General features: G+C 39.9%; 1 long non-coding RNA gene across 1 annotated transcript; it reads right to left on the bottom strand.

Moving 5' to 3' along the window:
* Positions 1-2,448: 2,448 nt before the first annotated feature.
* Positions 2,449-11,219, bottom strand: LOC307213792. Its single transcript, XR_013837691.1, has 2 exons — positions 10,369-11,219; positions 2,449-2,899 (listed from the first exon to the last, which is right to left on the bottom strand). It is a non-coding gene; the product is annotated as an uncharacterized lncRNA (long non-coding RNA).
* Positions 11,220-11,230: the final 11 nt, after the last annotated feature.

Raw genomic sequence — 11,230 nt, 5'->3', positions numbered from 1 at the left:
AGCCATGCGAAATCAGGAGTTTCTAACCCCTACCTTACATACCTGCCCATTCTCCATTCAGGCAGGTGTGAAGCATTATCACGGGTCACAAACAATTCCGGCTAGGCAAAAACACTTGAGGAGAGTGTGAAACAGGACCAGTGAGCTGTGTGGTCTGTGAGGAGATGTGAGAGCCAGACAGAGACAACTGGAGGGACACATCTGACTCCCAGACCTGAAGTTTCCCCACTGTGCTTTAAAGGAATATGGACAAAGATAGGAGATGGCGTTGAACAGGCATGGCGAAAGGTGCTCAACATTGTCTCCTGAATGTTTTCTCTCTCTGGCCACCATCACAATGTTAAAAGTTCCTTGTTTCTGCCTGGTGATTCTAAGCGAAAATTAAGACAATCCACCAGAAGGGTTGCCACTGATAATATGATTCTGCCTGCATGCAGATTCATACTTTAGAGGGGGCCCTTACTCTGTATTCCACACCACCTGAGGTATGACTGATCATGGTGGACATGAGAGAGCATAACTTCTTAACAATTGTACCCAAGCTAAGGAAGCTGCGTGCTGCATGATATTTGGGTAAGCACGTTTTTTAAATCTCCCTCTAGAAGTCAGCTAAAACCTTCCTGTTCAGATGTGCTCCTCTGTAGTGTATTCCTGATTTGACATCTGTTGTTGATTGCTGCTGCCTCAGTCCTTTTATCTCTTCCTTTCATAATTCTTATGGCTGCTGTTGTTCTATTGTGATTTTATTCAGACTGTGAGCTGTGTTGTAGAAGGGTGGGATACAAATGTGTTAATAATTGGGTAGATAAATCGTTAGTAAAAAGGAAATATGGGTGACTCCTGACATTAACTTTTCTTCTTTAAAAAAATCACCAAAATTAGATCATGTAATTAGCACTCAGCTTCTGAGCACTGACATTTGTGGAATTACATTTATGCAAACAAATTCCACTCATGTAGTTTTGAAAGACTGAATTCTTTCTTAATAGAAAAATAATGCTCAAGCTCTCTCACTGGTATTCAGCAACTCAAGAAAAACTAGGAAAACATATATATGGGAGAATACCAATAAAAACTTTCAATTGGGAAAAGTACAATGCAGAAAAATATGTTTAAATTCAAGTCAAGCATGAATTGATGTCAGGAATTAGATTGTATAATAATAATATAAAAAAATCTAGAATCCCTGTAGTTCACCAATGATATCTGTACACTTAATGCTTAGCTAAACTGGATTAACAGATTCCAAGAATGAACTCTTGCTTAAGAATCTAAGATGTTATCTGTTGGATCAGCTCAAGGGAATTGTCCAACACACCTTGCAAGAGTTTTAGCAACCAGCAGGACCAGGTGGCCCACCTGAAGTCGCCCAGTGGTCCATCAGTGGACCATGTTCTACCCCTGCTATGATAGTCCCAACAAACATGCTGCTTATTCATTTTTATTTTTGTAATACTCAGCTTCTCATTGGGGTCACTGACTAGTATTTATTCCTAATATCAGCAGACTTCTTTCAGCAGAGACTCTGAACTCCTACATGCTAAATGATGCACCACCATCTTCAAACCTTACTTACAACTTGTGAATGTACATTGATTTTTTAAATCCTCTTGGGGCAACTGGTGCTTTAAGCAAGATTTGTTTTAAGAAACTATAGCTTAACATTGGCTCAGTGTAATGTGTGAACCCGGCCACTGTAACGGTTCTTGCCCATCTTGCTAAGACTTATCAGGCATTGCAATAGTTCCACTGCAGGCCCCTGGTGTGCAGCAAACTCTGCACAGTAAGTTCATTTTGCATCAGATCTAGCTTGGAGCAAATTTTCATTCCACAAAGTCCCTAGCAATGTAAATGTAAATGGCAGTGTCAATATTGAGCCTGACATAAATGATAGCCTTTGAACAAATGAAATGTAGATCGCTTTATTGGATTCAATTACATATCAAATTGGACAACTTGAAAACAAAGCACAATAAAAACTGGAAGACATTTATTAGGGTAACTGTTTTTGAAATCCCAACAGACATAAATATAAATAGGAGTTAGATAGTAAAAATCCTATTGTATTCAAAGAGCAAGCAAACATTCTGCCATTGCCTAACCATTTTTAAAATGCTAACACAGACAGCATGTTTTAAAATTCCAGGTCCTACTGCTCTGTTGTGAAAGGAAACAGAGAAAATTTGTACCACCTTCTGCTTAAGTTTGTGAAGGCCAGAGAATAAAAAGGGTGGAGGTAGGGATGACAGTGACAATTAAAGATTTAAAATATTAGTCTTTTGCCATAAAGTAAAGCAGTCTATATTTCAGTTCCAGTATTTTAATAAAATGCATTCATCTGTGTGTAAAATTCTGCAATTTCCTTGTAATATATGGTTTTGAATCCATATTAAATGTTTAAATTAAATTACAAAGATAGAAGACCTCTTTTAAACATGTTATGCTGTCAAATTAGAAAATACCTCCTATTTTTTTTTTTTGGGGGGGGGGTAGTTTCCCATTAAGTAGCTCCAGCCATTTGATTCAGGTGAGAAACTGTGTACACAGGACTAGTTACTGCAAGTTGTTCCCCATCTACCTGAGAATACACACAGGAAGCCTGACAGGACTGCAGGTGAAGGTGTTTGTTGTGGACATAAGTGATATGGGAAGCCAATTTAAGTATTTGAACTTAAATATAGTTCAATATAGTGTCCTATAGTTTGAGTGACTAGAAAGGTTTACCATTTTTGGCAGTGGAGTTCTGAGGCAGGGAGAGGTTTGATGCATGACAAGGGAAAGTCTGAGAAAGGAGGCTTGCAGTAGTCAAGGCAGGAGGTGTCCAGAGCATGAGCTTCTAGCTCAATCCTATGCATGTCTACTCAGAAGTAAGACCCATTGAGTTCCATGAGGCTTGTTCCTAAGTATATACAGAATGACAGTCTTAGTCAGGCATGGACCAGTTTCACAAACATTGCACAAGGGAAGAAAGAACATCAGCATACACCATATGTCATACAATCCTGTCCAGTTGATATTTATTTGTATGTAAAATCCTCAGAGACAAAGAAAGTATGCAAGAAGATAAGCAAACAAGATCTGTGCCATTTGTTAACTTTTTGTTTCAGGGTTGCATTGATTCAAGCACAATATAAGACTTCTCTCTGTGCTACTGAGCAGCTCAAATCAGTTACAGTGTTTTAAACAAACTTTTAATTTGTATATGAATGTGTTTCATTTCAGCTTCCCCCCACCCTCCGCCCCGATATGAAACAAGGCACTTTTATAGCCAAGGAAAGCAAAGACGCAACTTTGTTCATCTTTTGTACAACCTTTTCTCCTGGCAAGATTTTGAATCTGTTTGCCTCTCTCTCTCTTTCTCCATGGGAACTGTTTGGTAAGAGCCGACATTAGAGCTGACAAAGCTTTGTGTGTGTTTTCCCCCTTTGCCTGGTTTCTGTGTCTGTGTGTGCAGGCATGCATTCATTAACGTAATTCCTCTACATTCAACAACGGTGCATCATAAACCAGAGAGAGAGAGAGAGAGAGAGAGAGAGAGAGAGAGAGAGAGAGAGAGAGAACCTCATAAATATTTAGATTCTCCAGACTACCTTCCAAAGCTAAGTGGGTGGAAAAGAAGAGAGCATTTGGTAAGGACTTGGTCAAAATTAATCTGCATGTGAACCAAAATGGGTTACAAAGGGATGAAAAGGTGGTGGAAACTAGCATACAAACCCGCAGTCTCCAGGGGGTCATTCATCTTGTTCTTGTCAATACATCCCACTCTCACTGCCTAGCTGCTTTCTGCGCATGACCAAACAGACAGGCTTTGCAAAGACAATATGGCAAAGGACTGTGTATTTTGTCCCATCGTGCAGGGCATTAAAAAAAAAAAGTAAAGTAAAATGCTTTACATTTTGGGAATAGCTGCTTGGCTTTACTGCATGCCCCCTCTTTTTGCTTGCTATCCCCTTCCTCTGCAAATTGGCATCTTTGCCCAGTACTGTACATACATCAACCCAAAGGGTCCAAATTAAGAAATTCTTGGACACTAGTAGTTAATGCTGGAAGAGGCGGGGTAAAAGTTAGATCATATGGTCTGATGAGTACAATTTGAAAACAACTTAGAAATGACTGTTATCTATAATATGAAACAAAACTACAAAAAATGCAGGTAGTTCTTCTCTCACAGTGAAATAAGTAAAAATGCAATAAAAAATATCCACCTTTGCAGAAACCTTAGTTAGCTCGTGTGACTTATATCTTATTGTGGTACTGACAAGAAAACAAAGGCAGTAACAAATAGTTATGCTTATTTGAGAATTAACATGAACTGATATTCTGCTTTCGCACAGAGGATTAATGAGGGTTTGTTCTAAGAATATGTGCCATGCTACAGTAGAATAATGCCACTGCATGAATCAGATAGTAAGCATGAAACATACTTAATGCACACATCAATTTGTATTTATGTTATACTCTGAATTGGCTTAGCTCTATATATTCAAAACTTTCAAATTGCCCAAAAGCATTTGCAGGGTTTCTCTTGCAATCTGGGATGAACAGGGTTCAAAACTTTGCTTGCCTGTGAAGTTCTCTGAAAAATTACTTTCTTTTGGTCTAACCTACCTTGCAGGATTGCTCTGAGGATAATATGCACAATAACTATTTATATGCTGTCTCAAATATCTTGGGTGGCCTACAGATGTGATAGAGCAGGGGTATTTAAATTTTTTCAAAGATGGCCAGATTTGAAGAAGTGAACATGCATGGGGGCTGATCAAACTTGTTGAGCTTTTTTTAGGATTTGACCCCGATAAATAAACTGCCACAGGCCACAGGGGCCGGATAAAACCAGCTGGGGGGCTGGATTAGGCCCCCAGAACGGACTTTGGACATGCCTGTGATAGAGCAATAAATAATGTGAAGACTCTGAACTGAGCATGTGAACTGTCACCACAGAGGTTGTCAACTCTATTTGTGACGATGCACGATGGTTGATTTACACAAAGGAACTCAGTATTTGATGTTACAATTGAATGATGAATGTGCATGTGAAGACCAGCCCTTGTTCAAATATATTACTTCCATGTTTACTGCCTGGGAGACAAATTGAATCAGAACTGAAAGCAGGAGACACACACACCACAGTAGTCCAAATTAGCCCTTTCCAGTTTTCAGTAGAGCTGTACTATTACTTCCGCAGTCACCTGTCCATAGATACAATCTAAATGGCAATGGCCATTTCCCCACAGCACTAAATCACTAACTCGTGTTCAGTTTTTTATCTGCTAGAATTCTAAAATCGTTCTGGAAGTGTTGCTTTCTCGCTTATTATGCCCCATCTTGTACTTGTGCTTTTCGAGTTTTATATGGGTAGGAATGTGATGTTATACATGCCTTTGCAAATCTCATTTTGTCACTATTTACAATGGCTGGAATCTAAAGAGCTGCTTAAGATTCATGCAAAGGACTTCCATCCTTGTTTGAATAGCTGACCCCAATGTCACGGCTTTTGAAACTCCTCTCATTTTCAAAAGAAGTTTGCCATGCGGCATAAGGTATTTGAGAAAAACAAAGTCTAGAGCACTCTTCAGCTGATACAACTGGTTGCATAGTTCTTTTATTTCAGGAAAACATTTCCCTCAGCAGTGTTGGGACTACAGAAACCACCTCAAAATGATTCAAAGCTGTTGAAGGGACTATCCAAGTTCTTGGCATGATGGAAAATGGAAAGAGAACTGACAAATGCAGTGGAGAAGATACATGGTTTTTTTTGTTCGTATTAGTATAAAAACAGATTTTATACAAATACTTGGAGCCAGACTTTAGAGCAGTGGAGTTCTGCTACATGACACCCTTGACTGGGGCCTTAATAAGAAAGATCAGCTCCCTAAGGGTTTTCTCCTGCTCTCCCTGACATTTTTGTGGGAACTAAACTTTGCCTTTAGCAGGAATATGAATGTATTTTGATTGTAGTTTTTTTTTTTAAAAAAATGTATTTGTTATCCTAAACTTTTCTAAGCTGCATTTTTTTTATTTGAAATTTGTTTTTGTGCATAAACCATCTGCTGCCTTGGGGGTCTTTTTGTCAAAAAGGCAGTACAGAAATAAACTCTATTTATTTGCCCAGTACTGCTATCAGCATTTCTCAGAAAAAGCAGTATATGTCTAGATCAATCAGAATGGGAGTGCTGATTTCTTGATTCTGAATCAGTTTACACATGACTGGAAAAATCCAAGCTGCTTGGTTACTTACATATTTAGTGCTTGAACCTGGACATTATGAATATTCTTAAACCTCTATCAACCATGGAATCCTTCTGGCATGGTGTTTTGCTGGTGGTTCTCTTTCCATTTCTCAGGTGCCAGGAACTCAGGTTGTTCCACCCCCTTAGAAACCTCTGGGGTGGGGTGGGGTGGGGAGCCTCTAAGTTGTGGCACCATCATTATGCAGCTTTTGGCAAATGCTGAAGATGCAACCCTTTACCCTAGCTTGAGATGTATATTTGTAGGGCCAACCTTATTTCTCTAATTTTAAGTTGCTTTCAACTATTTTTAATATTGGTGATACCCACCATGGGATCCTGGAGTGAAGGATGGGTAATTGTTGTTGTTGTTGTTGTTGTAATAATAATAATAATAATAATAATAATAATAATAATAATACCTGCAGAACCAATTCAAGAAGGTGGTGCTGGGGAAATACTGTTTAATGCTGTGGCATTTATGCTATGGCATCCCATGAGATTATCTTGTCCTCATCTACATAAAATCTTTGAGAGGTAACATTCAACTCTCTTTCTCCTTTATATAAGATTCAGATGAGGCAAAGGAAGTACTGATTTAGTGCTCAGATGACCTCAATGTGGGTGAACAAATTGAAGCTCAGTCATGACAAGAAAGTGGAGGTGAACACCGCATCCCATAGTCAAATTCGACTGGACGTAACCGTCCAGGGTTCTTTAACAGTTTGGATTTGATATCCCGCTTTATCACTACCCGAAGGAGTCTCAAAGCGGCTAACATTCTCCTTTCCCTTCCTCCCCCACAACAAACACTCTGTGAGGTGAGTGGGGCTGAGAGACTTCAAAGAAGTGTGACTGGCCCAAGGTCACCCAGCAGCTGCATGTGGAGGAGCGGAGACGCGAATACGGTTCCCCAGATTACAAGTCCACTGCTCTTAACCACTACACCACACTGGCTCTACCTTACCTTTGTCCTACCAGTTGCTATGCTTCCAGGATAAAAATATATAAACCATGTTTTTGTAATCTCCAAATTAGGTACTACTTGGAGCTGCCACTGAAGATTGATATGGCACCGTTCAGAATACAGCAGCTAGGCAACAAAAATGGAACTGAACATTAGAAATATAACTTGCCTCCTCTGGCTTCAGGTTCATCTCCAAACACTATTCAAGCACTGATGCTAAACTTTAAAACTGTACATGGTGTGGGAACCTGTGCACCTGAGGGAGCATTAACCTGTCTGCACATTGCTATCTTTTTCAGGTGCTTCTGTCATCTGATGCAAGTGCCTGTGGAGAAGATACCCTGAATTGTGGAACTTTATTGCTATAGAGGCTAACTAGTGAAAACACTCTTTTTTTTTTTTGGCATCAGGTGGAGACTATAAAACTGAAGGATGTTATAAGGTACAAATATTTTTTAAATAAACAAATAGAAATGGGCTTTTCACTGTATTTGATAATTGTATTTTGTGATATACCCAAGCATCAATTGGTGGGGATGGGTGGTATAAAATTACATTTATTACTATCACACAGGAGACTGGATTTCTAAAACAATTTCCTAATTCTGCAAGTGAACAGATGACCATGTGAAAGGCATACATTCAAACAACAAACAAAACCCTTGCTTAAAGCAAACAAACAGGAAGGACCTCACAACACACACTCAATTTAAATTGGAACTCTAGAAGCTGGTTCTTCTGTTATATGAGCAATATATTGTATTCCCTTTTCTCATCCAAAAAGAACAGCCACTATCTTTTTTCTATAGAATTAAATTTTTATATTTAAGTCTCCACACAGTAACAATAAACATTTTTGCAAAGAATCCTAGCAGGTGATTTATTTGGCGGCCTGTGTGAAGTGAGTGGCCACTTTGCTAAAAATTTGACCATCCAAATGTGGAACAAAGCTGAAAATCAGGTCAGCACTTGTAGTAAGTCAGAGGAATGTTTCAAGAGTGTCAATAGACTTTTGGCAGATGAAATGATCAAAATGAAGCCAGAAATGCTCACAGTTCCTTTTTTATTTTTGTGTGTGACCCTTTGTGAGTTGCAACAGTGAAAAAAGCACTCTTGAGAAGCACTTAAAAGAAGGCAGAATACGATAGACTAGGTAGGTGCAGAATGTGGCCCTCAAGGCACCTGCACTTTGCCACTATTAATGTCTCAGCTAGCTGGCAAATTCTGCAAAGATTATTACAAACCGGAGCCATTTTCTATTTTAGGGTAGGAAAAGGAAGCTAGCAAAACAAAGCTATGAGATTGGGTCACACCCAGGGAATGTGTGATCACCAGATCTGATGCGACAAGGTCACATGGAGAATTATGTCTCCCCTTTGTTGCCATTTCAATGGGAAGAACAGACTAATCCCATGGTAATTTGAGCAGTTGCCTAGTGACAATATTAAACATGAAAGCATCAGGATCTTCCTGAAAAGAACATGAGAGCAGGCAAGTTGTGCACATGTGTAAATGAGGAGTAGTCACATGGAGGAGAGTGAAAGAATATGCCATTGGATCCATAAACAAAGCAACAGAGGGGTAAAAAGAACAGAACTCTAGATTAAACAAATGCCTTTTAGATTGCCTGCAGAAGTACTTGTGCATTTCAAGGCACATAGGTCTTTAGCCTAAACAATGATCACTGATCACACTAATCATAGAATGGTAATAATAATAATAATAATAATAATAATAATAATAATTTATTATTTGTACCCCGCCCATCTGGCTGGGTCTCCCCAGCCACTCTGGGCGGCTTCCATAAAAACCAAAAATACACTAAAATATCACAGATTAAAAACTTCCCTGAACAGGGCTGCCTGGGATTAGAGTTGGAAGGGGCCATAAGGGTCATCTAGTCCAACCCTCTGCAATGCAGGAATCCTTTTCCCAGCGTAGGGTTTGATCCCATGACCCTGAGGTTTAGAGTCTCATGCTGTACTAGCTGAGCTATCCCAGCTGTATTAAATCAGCTGCATTCTGAAGGATCAGTTCAAAGACTTTCTGTTTGGTGCTTCAGGCCTCTTCAGATACTTCCAAAGCTACAAACAAAAAGGGCCAAACTAGACATGATGGGATCCACCATGCTAACGGCTCATGTCTGAAAACAGGGTATGCAAAGTGGGTTTTACAACAAAAGTTGAGCTGAATGCTCCATCTTACTCTGTTGCCACATACATTTTTATCCCAGCCTGGCTGCAATCACAAAACATGTGAGAAATGATGGAAAGAAACAATGTTTGAAGTGATGGAGAGTGAGTGGGTGGTGGTGATGGTAAGCAATCGTAGGGATGTTATTTTCACTCTCATTGTAAAAAGTGGACCCTCATGGTTTTAGATGAAAATGGGGCAGACATGAATAGCCAGCTGTGGCTGCTACTGTCACATCTAGTTTGGTCCTGTAGTACATGTTTTAACATGTGATTTTGTTAAAGTGCTTATCTCTGGCTAGACCATGCTCCATTATAAACATACCTCTAAGCAAGCATGTTTAGGATGGGGCTACGAGATACTGTTTTTTCTAGATCTGAAAATAAGTCACGTTGAAAGAAAACATTTTAAAAGTTTAGCCTATAAATTTGTAAAGTTTGTTTTTCTATCATATATATTAAGCACAGGTGCAAAAAGAAGGAAAAAATAGTACCTTACACTTGAACACAAATAACATTCCATATATATATATATATATTAATAGAAGCTGACACAACTTCCCTCTAAATTTCAGGGCAGATGTTTGATTGAATTTGACATTAGCCCTGTAAAGCACTAGTACTCACATCAGTTCTTGGGGGAAGTACCATAATATTTTGATTCACAAAATAATTGGATGCATTCATAAGGATAATACTGTATAAATGCAGTTCTTTAAAATAGCTTTGCCAAGTAATAAATGTTATCAATATCCCTTTGTTTAAATATGGAGAACTGCATAAACAAACAAGAACTTCTCTCATATTTACCTTAATGTGTTTTACACATCAATTTTAGTAGGAATTTCTGAGTAACACTCTAAGCCTGAGCACACTTCTGTAGGGCAAGACTTGTTGAACAAAGTACAATATGCTTTTGAATAAATAGGGGACACGTGCTTGGCAAGTCCCTCTGAATTATTTTCAGGAAAATATGCCTCACCTAGAATAGAAATCTGCCTTGCAGTCTGATCCTGTGTACATTTTCTCAGAATGCTTCGGAGAAGTAAATAAACACTTCCATGAAAGTGTGTATGGGATCGATTCTATTTTTAAGGCAATTTTTTGGGGAGGAGGTAGAACATACACTATATAAGGAGGGAACCAACATGAATGTTAACACCGAAAAAAGTAGTACATGATCAGACAGAGGTATGTGGGTGTGACGACTGAAAAAGAAAAGGAATCCGGTTACTTCGGTATGATCTGTTTCACGTGTGTCGCGGCTGAACAAGCAGCAAAAAAGGCGTCCACCTTGGAACAACGAAAAAAAGACAATGTCTGCCCTCTGAAATACTGCTTACATTCACATTTACGTAAATTTGATGTAAATAGGGGTGAATTTAAAAGGAGAGAGAACTGTGGCATCGATGCGGCTGCGGTACGCGTTGAAAACCCTGAGAAAGAGAAGCGGGTGGGGGAAGAGAAGGGAGAATCCGTGCAGCCCGTTTGGGTGGGTGGAGGGAGGGCGGCCTGGAGCCTTGCAAATTCCGCGGACCACAATGACAGTTGCAGGATCAGGTAACATCCGTCCTTGGCTGAAAGAGGCGCGGGGGGGGGGGGTGTGCTTAGGAGAGGTTTAAGCACTGAAAACCTCGCGGGGGGGGGGAGCAGCAGGTGCTGGGCTTCGTTTCGTATGCCAAGTTGCCTCCTTGGTCGAGCATGCAAGAGCCGGGAGGAAGGCGAGGACGGCCACGGCTTCTGCGCTTGGAGGGAGAGGGCGGTCCTGGATGGAAAAGCAACGGTCCGCGCCTACTCTCCACCCCTTTTAAGGGATTCAGACAACCGGGCCGCGGCCGGGCACG

The sequence above is a fragment of the Podarcis cretensis genome (assembly GCF_951804945.1).
Source record: "Podarcis cretensis genome assembly, chromosome: 3".
Taxonomy (NCBI): domain Eukaryota; kingdom Metazoa; phylum Chordata; class Lepidosauria; order Squamata; family Lacertidae; genus Podarcis; species Podarcis cretensis.
Note: the sequence above shows the minus strand (reverse complement) of the source record. Positions and strands in the feature narration are given on the sequence as shown.